The sequence below is a fragment of the Epargyreus clarus genome, unplaced genomic scaffold, assembly GCF_041222505.1.
Source record: "Epargyreus clarus isolate Ecla_fem2 unplaced genomic scaffold, WU_Ecla_fem_2.2 ptg000009l, whole genome shotgun sequence".
In the NCBI taxonomy this organism is placed as follows: Eukaryota; Metazoa; Arthropoda; class Insecta; order Lepidoptera; family Hesperiidae; genus Epargyreus; species Epargyreus clarus.
In genome coordinates this window covers 9,766,946-9,791,590 of record NW_027332217.1, presented here as the reverse complement: position 1 = coordinate 9,791,590, position 24,645 = coordinate 9,766,946, and the positions used below count along the sequence as shown (strand labels likewise).

The window sequence follows — 24,645 nt, the reverse complement described above, 5'->3', positions numbered from 1 at the left end:
TTACATTTATATTACATAATATAGTATGTATTGTAACGATTAAAACGTTGTTTACATATGTTATGTGTGTAAATGATTGCATTTACAGTTATTTGCAATTAAATGGGGAAGCGCTAATGTGAAAATAGTGACTGTGAAAATATTATAACGTACTTCTGCGAGGTCGTTAGTTAAAATTAATTTTTGGTAGATTTTTCTCTGTATTGTTGTTTACCTTCGCCTGTAGCACCTTATTACATTTAATTTCTATTTAAATAAAAGTATTAATTTAATTATTGTAGTTAATACTACTTTTAAGTTGTTGAGCTTTTTGGTTTTTTTTTTTGTAATAATATAATTTGTATAGTTTTGTGTATAGTTGTATTTAATTAAATACTTTTTCTTGAAACATATCTTAATTTACTTATTTAAAGCGGCAATACTCGTTTATAACCACAATCGCATAATTAATAAAAAAGTCATAACTGGAACTAAACCAGCTGGTTCCAGTAACCGAGAGAATTGCTACCACATAGATTGTATCGCAATAATTGTCGTTGTATGCATTCGTTTGCATGAAATAATGCTTAATTTCAATTCCGTGTGCATTAAGTACATATGTAAAGTTGTATGGAGCGTTGCCAATAAACTTCGATACAGATCGTTACGGGCGGCAAGGGTGCATAGTGACTCCGGTATCGATTATGCTAATTTTATTATAGAAATTTCATTCGTCACGCTTGCTCGTACCTTTTTTAGATTCAATCGCCTCAACATTAACAAAAGTACGTAAATAAAACTTCCGTTAAAAATAATGTACTGTTGTTGTTCGTAATATTGTAGCATCGCCAAAGCTTATTTTTAAATATTTATCCCTTATTTTGTCTGCCATAGATCGATATTTGTCAAATGTAGTATTCAGAAATAAACACAAATAATGAACTATTACTACTTCTATTACTTAAAGTATTTCCTAAAATGGAGGTAGGTCAAATATGGTCAATAAGTATTTATGGAGAAAAAATAACCTTCAAATATGTACTCGTAGTATCGAATTAAAAGTTTCTCAGTGTCATCGAAGTTCCACAATCACTATAGATGCATAGAAATATTGTTATAACACCATCCATCTTTAGCGCTAACATTATAAAATTGATCATTACATCATGTATACACTCTATTGCATATTATGAAGTTAATCAGGAACCCGAGAGCAATAGCGGAGTGAAAACAGCAAATTTTAATTTGATGTTGAGTTTCCGGTGCCGCGAATACTGTAGTAAAATTTACGACCGTGTTTACCTTTCCGATATAAGTTTGTTTGTATCGGAATCCAACGGAACGACTTGAGGCAATGAGAGGAATTCTGTTTGTACAGACAGGCGGTTAAACTTGAACGTGAAATGAAATTTTGTTCGCTAATAATGAGTTAATAAAACGCGCGGCTTGTATATGATAGCATTTCGAGTAAATTTCTTATTGGGGTTGCTTATATTGGATGTGGTTGTCGATAATAAAATTGCATTTTCAAGATGTACTAATGCGACGAAGTGCTCGTATAAAATCTCTGTAAAACATTTTAGAAGGTGTTCCATGTTTAAAAGCATGATCTCACTGAATATAATAAGTTCTAAACCTTTTAACATCTCACTCATAAGATTTTACTATGCAGCAATTCCTCATTACGTTTTGAGGCATCAATATTAACGTTATTAGTAGGAACGCTTTCATCATCAATGAAGCCTTTAATTATCTTTTTGTATAGAATGCCTATTGAACAAATTACTGTAGAGCATGGTACAGTAACCGAGTTACGGTCTCATCGACGCTAACGCGGGTATGATGATGATAAATTTACATTCTATGTCACGGGCCAACCACCGGCATCGTAGATTTTAAACGTTGCGTGTATCCCGCTCCTTAATCTGCGCCCCATTAACGGGAATCATTAATCATAGTTTTAATAACAATTTAACCCCAACTAGATTAATATATCTTCATCTATTCACGTGCTCCGAACGACGGCGGAACTTATCGAGCTTTATCATTCAAATTCCGAGCAAGACTCATACAAAGTCGTGGCCGCAACAAATGCTCATTCTTTTTGCCGTTGCCCCATCGCATAATGAATTCGAGTGCAACTGTTACTGTTACAAATGTAGAATTCGGCTTTTGTTGTTTACCCATTGTGTACAATTAAACGTGGAAAGATGTAATAATCTCGAATGTCTCTTTGTACTCTTTAACGCGACAGACACATGCGGGGTCATAATAAATAATATCGCGTTGTCGGTGCGAACATTTATGTCCTACAATGAATTGAATGTCAGGTTTAAATGTAGGGTTGTACATATTAAGTTGAGCGTGCGCTGTGTGCAACGATCGCTAAAATTCGGGGTGTACCATTATTTATTACACTATAATATTTTGTTGCAGTCCACCGTTAATGGCGCTTTTTACGAATTATTTTTTACCAACGGCCAAAACGGTTCATTATATCGCATTGATGGGGTTGATACTCGCTTTATTTGTTTATGTTTCTCACGGAGCGGTCCTAGTCGTAGATTATGTTAGGGATTTAAGGAAATATTATTAAAATGCTTTTGATCTACAATTTTGTAGCTATAAAGCCCGTATTTTTAATAACTCTTATAAAAATATGAATAGTAAAAGACATAATTATTACTTATGAAGAAAGTAATAAAGGTTGTACTTATAAAATAAAACAGCTTTGAAATGTAAAGCTCGTTAATGCTAAAATATATTAAAACATTATATTGTTTATCGAGTAATTATATTCTGAGTATTATATTAAAAATAACTTTGTTTTCATACCAGCAATATCTATCTTATATTAGGAGAGGCAAAACTAATGAAACAATAAATAAATAATTAATTAATGAAGCTTCTGACAATATATTGACGAGTTATAATATATACAATACTTAAAACAACAAATTTAAATATCAAAATTTGTCTGTTTGTCTATGTTTGTTCCGGTTAAGCTCCGAAACGACTGGGTTGATTTTGATAGAACTTTCACTTCTAACTTCTAGCTAACTAGCTGATGTTACACGGCGTAATTTAGGCTGACTTCTATTTCAGAAATTAATTAGAGATCCGCAGAAAGATATTTAACCACATACAATTTCCCGAGTATTTATAATTTTAAACGCAGGTGAAACCGCGGGGCACAGCTCGTACATAATAATATTATTATATTCCATCACTTTGTAAAATCAACGCACACTAAGTGATATTTCATTTAATACCCATTTAACGTTATGTCCCGTTTCTAAGCAATAAAATACTAATAACATTCGGTTGAACACATCCAGTAGTAACAGTTTATCCGCGCGGGCTAATTATTATAAGTCTAAAATTACACGGAACCGCGAGGGGAATAATAGAATCACAGCATGGAAATCGACGGAGATTGCCTCCTGGGGCCAGGCCCTAAATTATCGGTTTGGCCTCAAGCTATTTAGCGACATGTAACTTTATTCGCTAATAAGCCGTGTCGATTGTCGTCTAAATGTAATTTATTAAGTAACTCTGGTTTGAAACGTTCTGCCATATGGCTTCGAATCGATTGCCCAGCAGGACTTCTTTTGTGACTGTTGCTTTCAACCTAGGAATTGGATCGCGACTCGACGACTTTCAATCGAGACCTATTACAGAAATAGGGGACGTCTGTATAACGGTTTTTTTCTTTTCTTGCTAGTGGCAAATCGAATTACCTAGGGAGTCAATACCTTTTATAATTATAAGTTTTTGTACGAGACCTTTAACTATGAAACTTGATTAATCAAACTATTCTACCAGAATTTCTCTTAAGCAAACTAGCTAACCAATAACGTTTATAAACTCCAATTAGTTAGAAGTTGTCTGTAAGGTGATCACAGTTAACACGCCATGCGAACGTTTTGAACTTTGCAGAACTATCTAAGAACTCTCAGATTTTAGCATTTCAAAGTCATGAGATAGGACTCCGATCACACTTCGAGTTGCTTACAGATTACCGTAAGTGGTAGGTATCAACTTAAAAAAAATCCAGATTGTTCTAAAACATTGGGATACGTCACTACATACTAATTTTTAAAAAAATGTTCGAATTGAATTGTCCTAACGTAGTCATTAGGTCAACATATTAAAATTTAGCCATCACAGTTGGATTCTGGAAGACGCTACCTTCTCTTAAAGTACACTCTACAATTTAATATTACACTCCAATTTGTTTGAATCTGTAAGGTCAATCACAATCATAATATTAAGTTAAGATTAAAACTACTTCGCAACAATCCGCTACAAATATGTATGATGGTATATATTTTAAACCATGCAGATGAAAATATCTTAACTTCAGAATAATCTTAACTTAATAGCATGGATTTCCGCAAAGTAACGCCTGATACAATTAACTATCTAACAATCATAATAACAGCAGTGTTAGGCACTGCTGCGTTCTGGATTGGAGAGTGTGGTAAGGGAGGATTACTTTACTGAGGCATTCCAACACATGGGTACCGGCACATCTGTGGTCAACCTTAGGTAGGAAATCTAATCTATTCTGGGGTTAGTTATAAGTGTCCATGGACAGCAGAAGCCACTTACCATCAGAGGGACTATTTACTTGTCTGCTACTCATATATTATATTTATTAAAAATTGGAATACCTACTATAGACAAAGTTTATATTTTGTAAACTTTATTTTTTACACAATTTATCAATTTATGCGCGTCTATGTTCAATAATTATAAAATCGAGTTTTATTCACGCAATAACAATTCAGAACAATAAGCATGTATAATATTGCGAGTGCGATGTGTGCGTAAGCGCTAGTGCGGACCCACTGCGCTCACCCTCGCGTTTCATTAAATACGTTTCCGCATATCACGCACTATGTCATTTCCTTTTAGTGTTGGGTCTGTGTTTAACTATTGTTATTCTGTCGATGATGCTTTCATAAAAATTTAATAAAAACTGATCATCTTAACTGCTATGTGATGACTGTTTCTCGTCTTTAACTGAAGGCAAATTTACGTATTACCTTATAATTTGAAACTTTAGCAATAGAATACACGAAATATTTTTAATGTTAATAATTAAAATTAAAATTCCCTTTTTTTAAGATTTTGTAGATAAACGACATAAATCAACTAAATAAACGCGATAAAATCGTTTATTTCTTTAATTCGCAACTCAACTTTTTTAGTTGGCACTAAACAGTTAAACATGAACAAGCAAAATTAAAAATAATTAGAGTTACTTATATCAGGTCAATTTAATTAAAATAATAAGGTCCATATAAGTTTAAAGAATCTTTATTTAGATACATTTATATAGATACGCTTACATAGATTTTCAAAATTTCTATAGAATTTAATAAGAAACTTTTTTGTTGAAATTAAAACGTGCTTGACTATTATTATGATTAAATGCTAGAAATTTATAGATTCATGTTTAATACAGCAAAACATTTACTGAAAATACACAAACTATAATTTGATATAATTTGTTACAATAACGTAATAGCGCAGCATTTGGTTTGTTCAACAAATTTCGCTTGCGAAATAATTATACGATTCATATAATTACATGTTTTAATGAAACAAACAGTTTATTTGTCAATCATTGTACAAATCCAAATTCATGTTATCGATATCGATATTATTATCGAGAATAATATTGTCCACACTATTCGCGTAACCATGGGAAGCTATTTGCGGATTCAATCAAATCCACAGAATGTAATATTATCAGCTTAAAACATTTTGCGTTCATACTTGTTCTACTCTAATGACGAAACTTTATTAATGAAAATTAAACATTGTTGTCGAGTAAGTGGATAATAGGTATGTACAGTAATTGTGTAGTTAAACAAATAGAACTATTTGTTTAAGTAGCATAATAATGTATGTGGAGTTTGGAAATTACTTCAATTTGGTTTGTGGTTTTTTTGATGACGTAATCTTCTTCTATTACAGCCACGCGAGTCACTATTGTATTTATTTTCCATTGAGTAGTTTTATTATAACTTCACTTTATATATTACTTAAGAATATCATATCATGGCTTAATATAGCTTCTAATTGTCTAACAATAGCATTATTGAAAATAAGAATTTACATGAATGCCGAAGGAATCATACAAGCATTTACCTACTTCTTATTGCCATGACTAAAAAGTGTATGAAGTCTGCTCTTGGTAACCTTCGCAGATCTGAACTGGTTATATTGAGAGTAGACACATGCCTAATGGCAAGACGATAACATGATAATCAAGATGGCCCAAAATATCATTTTTACCAATTATAACGACAATATCTTGATCAAAAGTAGGAAACTCTACAGTCTATACGTTGCCGACATATTCAAATACCGATTTCGCAAACAATCGCATTTCGTACGTGTAACCATAGAGATCGGTTACGCCCAAACAATATTATCATCCCTACATCGCTGGGTCATTGCGTATCACGGGGGTTGATTGGCTGGCAACTGCCGACTTTACAATGCATTTATCTATTCACCAAATTGGTTGTTACACAGATTTCGGGAATTGTTTAAATTTTGGTTCCCATGACTTTTGATTACAGTGGGCTTGGGACTTGTTAGGGTTGCCATGTTTGGAGATTTTCGAGGGACTTTCCGACGTTTATGTTTAATATGACTCTAGTTACCTAAGTAAGATTTGTGAGATAAATATGTTTTTTATGCGATAATCACTAACGTAACATAGTTACCAAATGCATGATACAAAATAATAAGATTGATATTTATTAACTGAACAATTATGACCAAAAACCATAATGAATTTAATTTTAATAACAATTTACATATTTTGATGAAACCATAAACACTTCTTTCCTTTGCTAATATAGTCTCACATTTTCTTTCAGAATTTATTATTAATACCTATATTTCAAAATATTAAACGGCATTTTAGATTCTAAACTTACGAGCTGTAAAATTTATTTGATTTATGTAAAGCACTAATCTATAAAAATAAAGCCATAACATAATTTTTCATGGCTTAAATATTCCGCCAGCAATCCCGAAATATCTCATTTCCAGTGTGGATTTAATATTTAAAATATTTCACTCCCTCGTTTATGAAGTTATGAGTCGCGTGAGGAGTCTCCATATCTATTTATGGTCTCAATGGCTTTGCTTGTTTTAGTGCTTTGTTATTAGTGTAATTTGAACGACTATTAAAATTATGACCGGCCGACACAAGGGACGGCGCCTAAAAATAAGCCCGTAAATTGAATAATATTTGGACGCTTTTATTTATTTTTTGTATCATTTTAATTTGAAGGACAAGGTATTTATTAAGAGAAACGTTGTTATTAAATGAAGTTTTTATAGCGCTTTTGTTTTTTTGTTGCGCGTTCATTTCTGTAGCTAGAGTAGGTCGTAAATGATGTGCAAAGATCAATTGGGAGTTTAATTGGTGACAAATAGTGGTTTCGCATTCTCTTAAAAATCTTAAGCTGTCTGTTCCTACTGTGATTATTAAATAGCAGTCGTAAAGGCTTGTCGGAGGTTTTTAGAGCGGTTTGAAACTTTTGTTTTCCAAATCTGTATTGGAACAATTTTTTTTAGTATATTCCACGCCTCTTCCAATCTAGTTAAAAGGACTGTGCACGTACTCAAAGTACTCATATATTGGTGTCATAACTATTTATGTATTATTTTCGGGGGAGTCAACGCATCTTTAATTGCATTATTAGATCGTTTAACACTATTTCGAAGTCTATTGTACAAAAATCAACAAACAAAAGGTAAGCTTATAAATTCCCGGATTAAGTTTATTGCTTATAACACGTAAACGCATGATACGAGAATGTTTAACCCGTTGAATACTAATTAGTGTGTTGAGACCACCAGAGTAGTTTTTTCATTTCCGACTTCTATTCAAAAGGCCTTAATTTTAACATCCGGATAGTCGTGTGAAGATATCGTAGAGAACAATTCGTTGATGTAAAATACAATTGAATTCCCCTTGTAAACCTACATACCTATATTTATAATGTTGAAAAAATATCCTTATAAGTTTTTGTTCATGATAATTCTTCGCAATTTTATTCCCACATTGTGTGTCTCTTAAAATAACATAGTACCTATAAGTACTTAAGTAAATCTCAGTAATTTTATAATATAAAAAAAACTACTTAAAATAATAAGTTTATAATAGCTTACCTATCTTTTCATAGAGGTTCATAGAGGTATAATAAATTTAATGAAATAATATCCCTTTTGAGGTTGCATCCTCTCAATGAAATGTTATAGAAAGATATGCCGAAATTCATACAGCGTCAAAGTTATTAAATCTAAATTTGTCCCAAAATTAGTAGTTATTGGACAAAATTTGCCGAAATAACATTTTCGTCTATTCCGGCAACCGCCGCAATCCAGTTCCATAATTGCAATTCCCGTCACATAACCAAAATTACCGGAAATAAAACTCATTATGTGATTCTGTCTCTTGGTTCTAAATTATTTCTACTATTTCGCACAAAAATCTAATGCAATACCTATGTTCGAGCCTTTTTATTCCGTCTGACCACGACTCGGGAGACAATTTAATTCTCTGATGAGACTAAAAAATATAATTCTCTCCTTTTCGATTCAAAAGATAGGCGCCGACGTCGCTAATACGTTATAGACATTTAATGATTATGTGTGCCCATCAAAACCCTGCATTCAGTACAATTATCGGTTTGTCACGCTACGACCAATTAAATGTTTATGGAAATAAATGAAATTGCCTCAACGAGACCTTGACCAGTTTTACCTTTTAAGGGTTCCGAGTCTCAATGAATCCAATTAAAGAGAAGATTAATCTGTATCTTTATTTTAAAAAATGCGCTGTAATGTAATTATAATTCAATTAATATTTTTTAAAATAATAAGTTTGTCAGAAAATTATTAAAAATTGTCTAGAATTCTTAATTTCCGTTTATTTCTTCTTAACTGTGTATCTAGTAGGGATAAGGCTAAGAAATAATTGAGGGCTGAGTAATACGAGATGGCTCCATCTCGCTGTTAAATATTTACATACACGAAACAAGTTCCGTACTGTCAATATTAGGCGTTCCATACAAATGAATACATTCTGACACAATGGGGCTTCCATTTTGACCGCTGTCTATGTTTGCACTGACAATTCTCGCTACGGCTTATGCCACCGAAGTAGGTAGCATCCCTTGCCTTTTTCGTTTTATGTTCGCCTAGTACCTGTTATAGGCTATTTAAACTAATAATATTTTTTTTGACTCTTCGAAAACAATGATATATCATAAAAATATTTTTTTGAATCAAGTTTTAATTGTCACAGTATAATTATGATTTTAAAATATGTATGAGTGGTTGCGCATTAATATCATATTTAGAGGAATCGCGTGGTGGAGTAGTGGTTGTAGGTTATATTATATTGTTATAGCTGTTTTCAGGTTTAGTCCTGAGTTAGGTTAGGTCAGGTTCACCGAGGCGGATTCGGGGGAATCCAATTCCTGGATAAAAACTGATCAATCCATAACTATTTGTTGAGGTCATAGTATAATTTATTGAAACAATCGTATTTGTGATTTATCGATAAATTCCATGGAGATTAACCCACGTAACATAAAAAGCTCTCGAGCTTTATACAGTGAATTTAATACCAATAGAAAATTAATTGTATTTACTTAAGGATCGAAAATTAGAGATGATCTCGTTTCAATGTACAGTGAGTGTAACTCAATGATTCAAAGCCATAAATGTTCTCGCGAGCGTTAATACGGAGTGTTAACCGATCTAGTTTGAAGCTCAACTAAAGCAGGTGGTGCAAACTAAAACTTGTTGACACAACTCATAAAACTACGTACAGGGTTACCAGTTTATCTACGGTGTAATATATTAAAATTAGTTTAGACTCTAATCTCCACACAAAATTGCCTTTTTGGCATAGAAAAAGTGGCTAACTCAAAAACGACTTCAGAGGTTCCTATGATTAAGAGTTGCCTAATATTACTGTTTTGTTGTTACTCTATCTCATTTCTTTTTTTTATTAACATATTTATTTATTTTTTGTATCATTTCCAACATAAAGTAATGGTACAAATGGTCAAACTAAATGCATGATGGCATTCTCTACCACGTAAACCGTTGGTTAATGTAGAAAATTTGTTCATCAATAAGTTAGTTCGATTAATTATTTTAAACCCTATTTTTTTCCTTAATGCACATAATGAAATCAAATACCTACTATTTTATATGCGCTATAATAATTTAATTGCATTTTATTTTTTCAACAACAACTATAACAATTTAAATGAAAAACGACTTACTCAGTCATGACAATAAATTGTCATACTAAATTGACATTTGCCAACCCTAAATGTATTTGTCAGTTGTTAGACTACATTTCAAAGTGCTTTCAATTAACGATTCCAATAATTATTACAAAGTTTACCTTGTTATGTCTAAGTTTGAGCGGCATTAGGAAATGGTACACAAGATGGATTCACTAACTTCTCTATTGACTTATTTGTAAAGGAAAACTTTTTGTTGTACACAAATATGAATAGAGCGGTTACTTCAGTAGTTACGTTATGTAAGTTATGTTATTACGTAACGTATATTTACCTATAGTCTGATTCATAATTAGATGTCCAAAATGTAAACAAAGGTGTTGACCTATCAAGAAAATACGTTAGAAATGGTAGTTTTTTTTTATTTTTGTCGATATTAAAGTAATACAACAATAATAAAATAATAATCTAAATAAATTAAGATTAATTCACATTTTCTAATATTTATATCCGCTCAATTTCGATCCATACAGTAATAATAATAAAAAACAAAGTTTATGGTAGAAAATTAAAATGTGATAATGGTAACACAACCGAAACCCAAGGCATTTCTAAAATAAACTAGTTACTTACATAGATTAGTAAAGATTACTCACTCCTAAAAAGAAAAAGTAACCAGTTTTGACAATTGAAATTGTCACTGTCATATATTTTCGTGTTTGAAAAATATTAAAAAAAACGTAGTTTTTAGATCATTTACGTATGAAACGATATTTCTCCGCACTTTTTCTTCGATTTCGTGTCTTAACTGCGCATGTCGGCATTGTTCCGCGTAAATTACACCATAAGAGTAATTAAATGGCTGACAGAATTGTCAGTCGTTTCAGCCATTGAATGGCTTCCATCAATTACAAGCCGGTGAGATATCTATACTTATCTATGGTTACTTATTACAACGTAGGTATTTTACAATATATGTTCAAAATGCTTCTTTCAATCTTAGAAATAAAGGCCAATGTCGATTCAAATATTTTATTGTCTAATCAATCAGATTTCAGTAATGAACATAATACACAAATATGCATGATTTATCACTAAACATTATTTGATTGGTATCATAATTTTGGCCGAAGACAATGTCACCTCGTTAGTTTATTATATATCAATCAAATTCTTAATAACTTGCTAACAATATATATACCTAAACGTAAATATTAATTATTAATGTTTATTGCGTATATTTGACGTTACGTTATTAAGTAAAGGTACATATAATATTCACCACAAATTAGTTTAATAAGTTCGTTGTTACCCTAAAACCAAAATTATTGTTTGGACTATCGAACATTTACTAAAATTATTTTAGCAGGCTATTACGATAAACATTTCTCGTAGATAAAATATTATTTTTGGGCTTTAATAATTTTCTGAGAACGCAGCTATGATACAATATTATTAATATTATACTGTGTTTTTGTTATAAAATAATGTGCATTTGTTTTTCTCGAAATAGCAATGTCATCAATAGTGAGATTGGTTTTACAATTCATGAAATGATGTCGAAACAATTTAGCATTTTAATTAAAGATATCAAAACTCCCAAAGTACGGCAATGCGTTAGACAAATTTCAGCTGTTCCAAACGAAGGCATTGATCTAAGTGTACTGTGTATACTACACGAAAGGTTTCAGCGCGTTTTTCTCCTATCATAAGTCCGTTACTATCCTATCTTTCTTCTTAAACGTATGAAATTAATTCTACTATATTAATGGACAATCTGTTTTTACCAAACTGCTGAGAATGGATTTTAACGTATAAGGTGTCGTTGAATTCTTCTAAATAATGAAAGGCAAAGTAGGCAATCAGGTTTTTTGGTTTATAATAATGATTAGTTCAATATCATGGACCATATCTATGCCAGCGTTTTTTCAAAGTGTATCGTGTTTTTGACCCCTTGGGGCTCGTAATATACCAATAATGCTGAAGCACCCCAGACCTACGACTGCACAGTATACTATATCTGTTTCTGTAGTGACACATAGACTTACATAGGTAAACACCGCTTAAGTTAACACTCAAGCATTGTAATTGTTAATAGCCTGCGACAAGGCGGCGACAATTTTCGACTGAATGTTAATTACACAAGTTCTGAATGCTAAATTACTTAATTTCGAAATTACGGCTCTCCGCAAAGCATTAACATTTAATTGCTTTTGATAACTGATGCGACTTTTTTGATGCGGCGTTTCATGATGCCGCGTGTTCCTCTGTAATTAATTAAAGTGGAGCTCCGGCAAATTAGTGAACGTATCGCAGATAAAAATGTTTTGAAATGTTTTTTTACCCATAGGATTTATGGTAACCCGCTAAAGCTCATTAGGTTTCTTGTCGATGATAATGATTCCTGGATTGATCTTATGGTTGGGACATTATCGTCGTTGAAGTTAAGGTTTTTTGTTAGGGTTCGTGGACGGTTTTTGCATAGTAATTAAAAATAATTGTGTTTATTTTTCGGAAATTTCTTTTTTATTATCATTAATATTAACGCCTACATCATTTGTTTCATTTAATTTAACTAAAATTTGTAACTCGTTTTTATTTACTAAGAATTAACATACAAATTAATATCTCTCTTTTAACTCAGATAAGTTTTATTTTGCTTTTTTATTTTATTTCATATTTCATTTTGTATCGTACACTGGTCACATTTCAGATATGATAAATATCAGCATGTGTTAAAGGTACTCCTACGGGTCTATAAAAGGCAGATCCTGGAACGGTTATCTAATAGACTCAACTGAACCGTGGTGGGCCTGGATTAAAAAGGTTTCATGGCATGAGCATAATATTATTATTCCTTACAGACCCTCAGAGCTAAGGAGCTATTACTCATCTTTTTCCGGACCGTTTTTATTGCTAGACGTGAAAAATACCAGAAATTTCATCCGGTTCGTTCAAAGTGGCCGGATTAATTCACAAGGCACTTATTTCAAATTGGATTTGGTCGGAGTCGCGGCTCTCGACTACACTTCCTTTTAATAGTGTTCTTGCACACGTCCTTTAATGTCCGTCATACGTTTGGTCATTGGAAAATAATTAAAGAGTAAAAAGTAGATTCGATTCGCGAATGTAAGGTATTTTTTCCTTTGTGTAGTTTTATTTCTTTTTTCAACAAAGATACAAGGTAGATGAAAGAATACTATTTTAAGGGAAATGGAAGAAAAATAAATTAAATAGTTATATGGATCGTTTCGCTTCAAACAATAATTATAAATGCAATAGTGTTTTAAAATATGCAAAACTAGTTCAAAATAAGAACTATTTTATGAACGCTCCTAAATTAAATAGTAATAAAATAACTGTTTTATCTAAAATACTGTATATCCTACCATTACCCTCGTTACAAATCAGGCCGTTTAATAGTTCATGCTATAAAAATAATTTTATATTTCACCGTTCCTCAAAGAATAATACTTCCCTCAATAAGAAGTCAAAGAACCCATTCCCGTAGAAATAATAGTTTTCTTTCCATATTTATTACCTGTTCCTTTTCATAAGACTGACTGTTCCATTCTATAAAGTGTGTCAATAACGTTGACCCCTATTCGGTAGGACTAATACAACACGTAGAGCAAAGTTAAATATCATTCCTGTTTGTTCAAATGCTTCTAGGTCTCGTAGGTGGTACTCGAAGGCGTGAACTCATCATAGTTTGTAGTTAAATAGTTTTAGAGCCCCTTAACGTTCTACATGGACGTAGATACAAGTTGATGCAGCTAGATTAAAGGCTTCCGTTTATTAAACGGTTTTTATACAATTATTTTGTTTTAAAATTTATTTTTTCTTTCAAATATTATTGAGTCCTACAAAATCTTATACTATTTGTATTGCAACTTATTGTGGGAGTGATGGAAGGCAAGTAAATAATCCTTTACAACCCAAAAAGTAACTAAGTTTATTTCGTAAAATCACGTTTTTTATGCATGGACTAAAACTGTATCTCCTATACACTTGATTGCATATTATAAAATAACTATCTTAATTAACTATGGGCTTAAGTAACTGCGTAAAGATTTCTATACGGCAAAATTTTATTAGCATATTCCTGCTATCCATCTTTATTATTATTGACCGATTCATAAAAATAACAACCATTATTGAAATTGTAGTATATGGGCCGCCTAGCGCGGTACAATTATTGTAATGGTGCAATTATACTTCGGTAAACTGCTATCGACTTCCAGGAAAATTGCTGCAACTTTCAAGCTTCTGATTGTTTGCAAATGAATACGAAGTTTAAGTATGAAGTTTGTTTTAAATATGATCGACTTGAAGAGGACGGTAATTAAGTGTAGTTAAGTATTAAATAAATGTAATGTAAGTATTAAATAAATGTTGGAGCGATCGTACTGTAAATTTTTAACTGGAAAAGGACTTGAGAAAGAAATCATGTCATTATCTTATATATAAAATTCTCGTGTCACAGTGTTAGTTACCGTACTCCTCCGAAACGGCTTTACCGATTTTCACCAAATTTTATATGCATATTCAGTAGGTCTGAGAATCGGCTAGTATCTATTTTTAATACCCCTAAGTGAAGGATTATATTCACCCTTAACATTTTTTTATTTATATGGCAACCCAACGTTTGCCGGGTCAGCTAGTAACATTTATTAAACACGATTTTACAAAAAGTACCTAATAGATACTAGATAATGACTAGTGATTATTAATATAATCATTTATCTCGTAGACATTATGAGATAAATTGAAAATACTTTTCTGTGATGTATATATTTTTAAACAAATTAAAATTTCAAAAAGCAATTTTAAGTAAATAAAATTTAAACCTTATGATTTCAAGCCAAGTCATTTAAAAGATAAACTAGAACGAGGTGTTAAGTATACTATTGCGGGAAGAGATATAGCCTGGTGCATCAGCTGATGATGAATTAAGATTTTAAATTTCGTCACTAATGCCTACTGACAAACTATTCACATAAACTTGTAGAGCGCATTAGAAAACAGGATGTACACAGACAGAGCCACGAGCAGAACTAAGTAACCTCGTTAGTAATAAAAATCTTTAATCCCGTGAAATTCCCTATTTATTTCCGTATTCATTTTTCATGATATTACCATTACTCTTTTAGACTGAAATTCCTGGCATAAATTAAAAAGTAGCTCGTACGAGCACTCAAATCAGTTCATCGTGCCACTTGCCATGCCCCAGATACCATCCATGGTGTTCACAGCGACATATCTCTATTAATAGCGAATTTATTCGCAACTATTCGTGGCTAGGACATGAATCGATATATGCATTTAAAATCTAAATAGAAACAACCCAATTTTGAAGCACATTTAAGATTAGATACAATTTGAGCAACTACTAACGTAAAGATGTATTGGTAACAGAGCTTCTTAAAAACGGATTCTTGACTATTTTATACTATGTATGATACGTTCGAAATTGCTGAAAGCTAGTATTGTACTCTTATTCCCTTAAAAAAATATATAACAGTTTTATCGTTATTTAAAGTTATTTAATCGTTAAGACTTACAGAGTTTAAAAAATTATGATAAAATTATTTTGACTGTCTATCCTCACTAACACCATGGCAATGTATGGTCCAGAACTAACATAGTTGCAAGAAGCGACCACGCCCTGCAGTGGCCAGGTGGAAGCTTTAGTAGAACTCAGTTTAAATATTAACCCTAAATTAGACCACATATGTCGCTTTAAATAACACAGTCAGTACGTGGAAAACTATCAACTTTAACGGAAAATAGAACGTTTCAATTTACCAGAGCGAAAACCTCGAAATATTGATGTGTTAAGTGCCTCTAAATGGCTTCCCGAATGGACACCCGCGAGTTCCCAGCGTTATAGCTGCAGCTGCAATCCCAGTTCGGCAGTTTCATTGCATCTAATTCAGTGCGTTTCAACTTCGTTTTGTGAATTCAATGAAGGTTTGAATGTGAATTGTGAATTCAATGAATGAATAGGTTTTTATACGTTTTCTATTCCCGGTTTGTATAATTCACTGCAATGTTAATTATGTTTTTAGTTTCTGTATTATGGAGGTTATAAATGTCGCTTTGCTAATTAAGTTAGGCTTTGCTATTTACTTCGACGTTCTACATGGCAGTCTGAGACACAGAAGGATCGAGGGTGAACTCCTGGCTTGGTACACATTTAAAGAATTTCTATTGTCAGTCAGTGTTTTTGTGTACTCGTCTCTACCTATGTTACACACCCACGGCACGAGATACTAGCAGCTATAATATAGAAAACCTGTTCTTATTTAACAAAAATACTTTTATATTAGTACACGTAAAATAAAAAATAAAAATTTTAGTAATTCAGAACCTTTTATACCTAGTGTGATAAAATACATTTCTATTAAATTATCATTCATTTTTACGTTTCGCCACGTGGTCTAGAATACCTTACAGCTCCACTCTCCTTATGACTTTCGTAGAAAGCTACCGGAGGGTTAAATTCAGGAAAGTGTCCTCCTTCGTAGTTATGCATCTACTGCAGTTACCTACATGCACAGCGAAGCGTGATGAGTATGCCTAGAGCTCTACGGCATACAGGATATATGGTTTGTGGTTTCGATAAACAATAATATAATATTAAAAAAATTAATTTATTAAGTAAATATGGCGCTGACAAAAAAAAATACGCCACTCGTGTTTGTCCTTATAATATTTCGATTTTTTATAAAATAATGCTATTGTATATAATAGTAACACACTGAAGAGGTATTCTTGAGTTTAGACTTATCGAACAATTAATGAAAAAGTAATATAACAATCATTATTTTCAAATATTCCTTCGACAGACGATTCAGTAGTATCATTATTTTGTCTGCTACAATTTATAATTAATTGGAATAATAATAAATCTGTGCTGCGTGATAATATCATCATCATAGTCATTAACCCACTATTGTACCACAGCTGTTTATTTTACACTGAGACGGGTTACCTACATAAAATAAAAAACTTATATACTTGGCTATTTATAATTAATTGGAATAATAATAAATCTGTGCTTCCTTAAAATATCATCATCATTGTCATTAACCCACTATTGTACCACAGCTGTGTATTTTACACTAAGACGGGTTACCTACATAAAATAAAAAAGAGAGCAAAAATCGTAAGAAACTCGATAAATTCACTTGAACAACTTTTAACTTTCAACTTCAAGAAATAAAAGCAAACCTCATACAACGTTCGCCAGATGGAGCGCTTAGATAGTAGCGGTAATTTATACAAGTTAGTTTCCTCCCGTCTAAGATGGTTTATTAGTTCGATTCCCATTTCAGATGTAATTTTGACGTTGTGAACGTACGTAATTTCCTCCACTATTTTATTTCTATGGAACTGTAGTTGCAAGATATGGTATATTAATAGGTTATTTTTGTGATATGTAGATAAAATGATTCGTGTAGTGCATTATAGTCTCATACTTTCAATAACATATTTTGTATTATTTGACACGTTCATAACATGGTTGTTATATAATACAGTGTGTTGGACTGACACCTGATCCTGATTTTGCGTAAAATGCCTTTTTATTCTTCAATATATATTAAAGTTACTTCAAAAATATACACAGTATTTTCCTAAAATTACCTACTTTTGTAATTATAGCTTAATAAGACTAGAGTTAAGACTACAATTTTATTTCGTCCATGATATCGGTATCCGTAAACTTAATATCTTTATATAGATATTTTATCTATTTAGTTATAATTTTATTATCCTTGTTTTAACATAATAAATAAGTAAATATAATATATAAATTCTATGTACATGTATTTTATATACATAAACAACGGTTTATTCATATTATGCTTAAATGACATCTCATATAAGCATGTTAATATTTTATTCATTGCATAGTTACAAAGGTTTCCGAATGTTGACATATTTGTTTTGTTTTCATAAATAAGTGATAAAGGCAAACCAACCGTAATAAACGTAATTAATTTAACCATCATTTGTGTTATTTATTTTTGCATGAATTATATAATAATATAATATGGTTGTGATAATTTTATAATAATATAATTATCTGAACAGAATGTGGAATACTATTACGTTGCGCATACATTTTGATAAACATAAATGTAAGGTCTTTTATTAAAGTTATTTTATTAAACCACACCGGACAAGTGTGAAAAAAGCTCCGGGCCGCCCCAGTTATGGGAAGAAATCCACGCCCAGCAGAGGAACAAGGAAGTAATTGTAGACAAATTTCAGGTCTTATGTGAAATCACACTTTCATAATGATAATACGAATCCCATTCTAAACATATTATGATGCAAAAATGTGTCTCATAACGAATTTCTTCAACCGCAAAGAATGATAGACCTAATGTAAAAGCGACCTTATAAAAAGTCAGTTAATTGTTTCAGTATCTCGTAGTAGAGCGCATTTATCAAAGAAGTTTGTCATAAATTGTTACCTAATTTAGTAACTAACAACATTTTATAATAATCGAATCAAGATTAACACATTTATTTCTATTCTATCAATAAAATAACTTGGCTATCATACATGACTTGGCGGGCACACTGCTGTGCCCCCAGATCTCAAAACTGCAGTACACCCGATAGAAATAAAATAACTGTAGTCTCTTTCAAATAAATAAATTAGTGATCAGTACGCGGAAGTTTTGATTTAATTACTCACGTAATGTCGTAATATCTAAATTGGATGTAGGACAACTAGCAGGCCAGCTGGTTTTTGTATGCATTTCAGTTACGGTTCGTTTATACACAAACTGATTACTGATTCCGGTAAACGACTGATAATTGACAAAGAAATTCGTATAAGGACAATACTAGACAGGAAAAATATAGTATTATTTATTTCACTTCATGTCATATAAAAATTTATAACGAAATATATATAAAATATATATAAAAACGAAAATAACTTGAGAGAATAATTTCCCGATATTATCTCGATGTAATTTCACATTCGCGTTCCGTTAGCTGTTATAATAGCTATAGTAAGTAAATATACAATCAAATAAAAAAAAATAATATGAATGTTATATATATATTTCTACTTTAAATTAAGTAAATACTTAATTACGTTTGAACGGAAGTTATATAATTTTAATACATTTACTGCTGGTCAACGCTAGCACTACCTAGTACCTCCTACGACTCATTGAACAACACCATCAGAGCTTTTACGAGTTTATTCATCCTTAATCGCGCGCTTGTAAAGTCATAATACCATTTACGATTGGAAACCGACGATATAAACGCACCATAACTCCTGTATTAATCCGAGGCTCAACTAGGCATATTAATGCTGACATTGATTTTCCCTACTTTCGTGAACTATAGCGTATTACACAAAGCGCCTGTTGGAAGTCTTGCTATATCCGATATCTATGTTATTACCGGTTAAGGTTGTCAGCTATTCAGAGTTTCTGATATTTCCGTCGTTGGACAATCAAATGATAGTTTAGGATACGAATAGTTTATTTGAGATTATGGTTTTATTAAAATATACGGTAAGACACACAATCGTAATATTTGAAATTCGATTATAGAATCATAGAGCTATTTCACTAAAAGCCTGCTGGAACATGTATAAAGAATGTGTTGCCTTACAACATGTTATATATTTTTTTAATAAATATATATATTTTTTTACTTTATAAGACAACCATTTTGAACAAAACTTCTCTCCGCCACAACTATAATAAACAAATGTGTCTGATACATTAGTTTCGCAGATCGCAACTAGGTATTCGTTATCAAAATCTGTTTAATCGCGCCATGAATTAACAACATTTTGGTTCGTTACAAAGTCCTTTGAAATAGCTTTTGAAATTCTGTGACAGCATTATGCTGTTAAACGGGAAAACCGATTTAGCTTAACGCTTCCCGAATATACTCAAGACTTCACTAACTTCGAATATAAAGCATAGTTTAGAAACTTAAGCTATCGTAAGTCTTACAGTATATCATAATAATATTATCTTAGAAAATCTTGTTATTATTAATCGGTGCTGTGTATATTATCGAAATTGTATATAAGTTATTTTCTCTTAAGTATTGAAAACCTTTGTTGTACGGTGCTTTACTGTATATTTTCCTTTTTACGGTTCCATATGCAAATAGCCTTTTAATTGTGTACCTATATCGAACTTCAATACCATACTTATAACCCATATATTAGTATCAATAAGTATCCATAGTAGTATTAATAAATTATGATAAATAAATTATTATATACCGTAATTGGTAATCTTCGCACTTTAACATTATTTTTTATTAAATTAAAATTGCAACAGAATATGCTGACTGACCACGTGATATCATCATCATCATCAACCCATTACTGTCACACTGCTGGGCACGGGTCTCCTCTCAGAATGAGAAGGATTAGGCCATAGTCCACCGCGCTGGCCAAGTGCGTATTGGTAGACTTCACATACCTTTAAGATTTTTTTTTTTATAAATCTCTCAGGTATGCAGGTTTCCTCACGATGTTTTCCTTCACCGTTTAAGCAAGTGATAATTAATTTTTAATACGCACATAAATTTCAAAATCAGAGGTGCGTACGTGATATAGTAAACGGGAACTACCGCCCATGGACATCTATATTAAATCCCCGGTCAGATTCCTATCTAAGATTGGTCATCTTATATAGATTAGTTACTACACCTGGGGACTAAGTTGAAACGCCTCTTGTTTTGATTACCCTTAAAACGAAGACACAATAGCGCTTGCCTTGACTTGTAATAGTTGTGTTGTTAGTACCTCTTAAATCGAACCACGGGTACTACAGCTTTAAATATTTTTGTAACGCGACTAATATATTGTTTCTTTCTTTCCAGCGCTTCCTCGGAACGCGCTGCGTACACCTGGCTCCCGGACAACAGGATCGAGTTCTGCTCGCCGTACAGCCGACGGAAGAGCTCCAACTCGACGGTCTACGAGAGCGACTGATGGTGTGAACCCTTCGATCAACTCGAAGAAGCTTTGCTATGAACTCGGACACTTAGTGACAATGAGTGAATCTAGTGAACACGTGTGAACGATACATCGATATCTCTTCTACTTCTCTTCTCTTTGACTCTATACTTGTATATACCCGATTGATGCTTCGTTACTTCACTTTGTAAGTTACCAAATACCTGTTGCGATTTACAAACGCGTGTAAGTAATTGAACGATGAAGTTATTATTTAACGCGCTTTGGTGAATTGCAATAACTATGTAAATTATGTCTAAGTGTTACCTTTTATTACAAATGCATAAGTCGATTGTAACATATTGTTTAATGTTTTTTATTGTCATAAAGTATATTTAATAGAATCACTCTTAGTTTTAAATATGGGTATCCAAATACACCAAAACTCAATTTCAATTGCATTTTAAACAATATAGAGGAAATATGATTATCTAAATTGTATTACGAGGAAGGTAAAATCTTTATCAAGAAACATCTTAAAATAAGTCACAATTTTGCTTTTGTATTACTTTTTACCAGGCCTTTAATTTCAGCGGATGCGAAAAAAATACGCTCAAAATTGTAGAACTCCGATTCTTGAGAACGAAGAACATTTTTACTCATAAATTCAGTAATATTCTCGCATTTACTCCAAGCCGGGGAGAAGCGTGAAACTTCCTCTTGGTTACCGAAAATGAATATTTATGACGAACAACGAGTAATGCGCCATTTATGTAGAAAGTTTGAACGTATTCCTACGACTTATCGAACGGAATTGTATCACCACAACTCTTCAACGTTCACTGATCGACGATTCTTCTTTATTATTGTAACAGGTTTGTGAATAGTCAGCACAAATAACGGCTTTATCCTTATATCCAGCTTTACAGAGCTTTTTGATATATGTGACGAAACATACCTACATATAAATTTAATATTATGTAGCATAACCGTACATAGAGGAATCTTTTAATTTTCAGATACAGTCTCTGATCGATTGTATGTAACATGTACTTACTGCACCCGTAATAAGTTGGTACCTATAATTAAATTTGTTATTTAAATCTAAAATTTTAAAACACTATACAGGGCGTAATATTATTTATTATCAAATAATATTTTCTAACAATCGGATGCTTTGTGAACACAAATGAATCCATATACAATTTTCATTATATTGATACTTATACATTTCAATATGTTCGTACATCTGGACAATATTAATATAATTTGGAATATGATTATAAACTGTCAAAGCAACCTCTGAGACTAGTGCACTGTTTGTTAATTAATTTCACTTCCACGCAAGCAATTAATGCTTCAGTCAAAGACATAGTGTATTAAGTTATTCGTAGGGAAGTTTGAATACATCGGTATTTGGCTCTATCAAAGTTACTTCTATATCTATTTAGATTAAGGACCAACATTTGGTAAATACAAATTTAAATTTCAGATCTAGTCCTAACTTTCTCATTTATTTGTTTGCATAGCATCTTTATACTAATGTTACTATTATACTATCAAATACGAATTTTCATAATAATTTAGGGTAAGGTAAATTATAATACTGTAAGATATGACACCACTGTTTGTTGAATCGTTTAGATTTGTAAAGTTAGCTAGGTAATCGAGATTCGCTGTGATTTTTAGTTTTATATCAGTGTTCGCATCAAATGTTTTGAGGTTTCCCTCGCAATACATTTACGCGTAAATTACTAATTATACATACGATTAGATTAAGTATAACTATAGGATTTATTTTTATAATGTAATGCGCCCGAGGTTTCATGACACACGATCCAATATAGTGTATATTTAATGTAACTGTACAAAGTAGTTTATTAAATACTTGTTTATGTAAATATTACATATTAGTTAACTGTAAGCGTTTCGCACTAAGATATTTGTTTCGTCGTAGCGATTATTTTTCAATTGAATGCAATCAAAACGGAATTGGTATAATTAGAGACTGTAATTAATAGTATTTGATGCTCCTAATATATTCTTGCATTTCGTAAAATATTTTAAATTTGATTTTGAGAGATTTTTCTTTGCAGTTGACGTCCATACTTAAGATACTATCTAGTTAGTTCCTGTCTATAAGTACTACGTAATTTTACAACCTATATTCGTAGTATCATACTTTCATTCCATTATGAAATGGCATATAAAATTATACACTGTAAATTTGCACTTATACATAACAATATCACCGTCATAATCAAAAACGATTACTATGGAGAGTACAATGAAATGAAAAGTATAAATTTAATATTAAATATCATACCGATGATATAATATATCACGTAAAACAAACATGTTTTGTGAACAAATATTCTTGCTCAAATGATTGGTATCGGGTTCCAAATATCCATATTACTGTCCTTTCAAATCTATCATTCTTATAACCTTTGTATATTAGCACACTATACGTAACTATCTAACATATTACTATGTATAATTTACTCCATTTCCATATTTATTGTTTATTTGTATCTGTCGTTTTACTATCGAGATACTGTATCCATTAAATATTTTGTATAATTTTCAATAAAGTCATAATATTAAAATAAATTTGTTGTTTTATTTTATGAAATTAAATTATTGATATAAATACATATTTAGAACAAATAGACATTCATTGAATAAAAAAATATATAACATCAGATGGTATCTATAAAATAGACACTGCATACTTTCTCACAATTTTTCGCAGTCCTAATTAGGTGTATCATGACGATTCGAAATACACAAGATTAACTTCCCCTGCATTCCAATTTATCCCATACTAGATCGTCATTCTATAATAGAGAGCTCATTAATATCTTTAACTAGACTTATAGACACGGATCGTTTTCCAACAGAGACTGTGTAATTCGACGGCTGTCACTTTGTGGACGGATCCTTATTGTGCAGAGTCGGATCCCAGCGCGCTGTGTCACTAATTGGAACACGGAGTTTTTGTAAGTCGCCGCCATAGGAGTTGCAAGTTTGGAACGAATCGACTTACGTGTCTCGTATTACAGAAGCTCTCATTCGATAGGATTAGACGAGTTTATGCAACATGTTGTTATTATGTTTGCAATTTTTATTTTTTGTAAACCGTAGATCAAAAGTCAAGTAACTCTTATATAATGCTTAGATAACAGATAAAATATTACACATATTAATTGTGTATAATAAACATCTTGTGCAATGTTTTAAGATGAAGTTTACTACACAAAATATTAGTTTGTATTTAATCACACACAATCTCAGGCTGGCATGACCTACTTACCTACCTATATTAGGCGACGAGCTATACTGAGTGAATAAATATATTTTCTCTGCAATATAAAAATTTGCACTTATTGTACTGAAAAAATAATA

General features: G+C 31.7%; 1 protein-coding gene across 1 annotated transcript in view; it reads left to right on the top strand.

Moving 5' to 3' along the window:
• The window catches only part of Toll-6 (Toll-like receptor 6), a 162,910-nt gene extending 139,084 nt beyond the window's left edge, over positions 1 to 23,826 (top strand). Inside the window, exon 2 of the mRNA XM_073076702.1 lies at positions 21,162 to 23,826. The gene's annotated coding sequence lies outside the window, so the exon portion shown is untranslated. The remainder of the gene's footprint in view (positions 1 to 21,161) is intronic.
• The last annotated feature ends 819 nt before the right edge of the window (positions 23,827 to 24,645 follow it).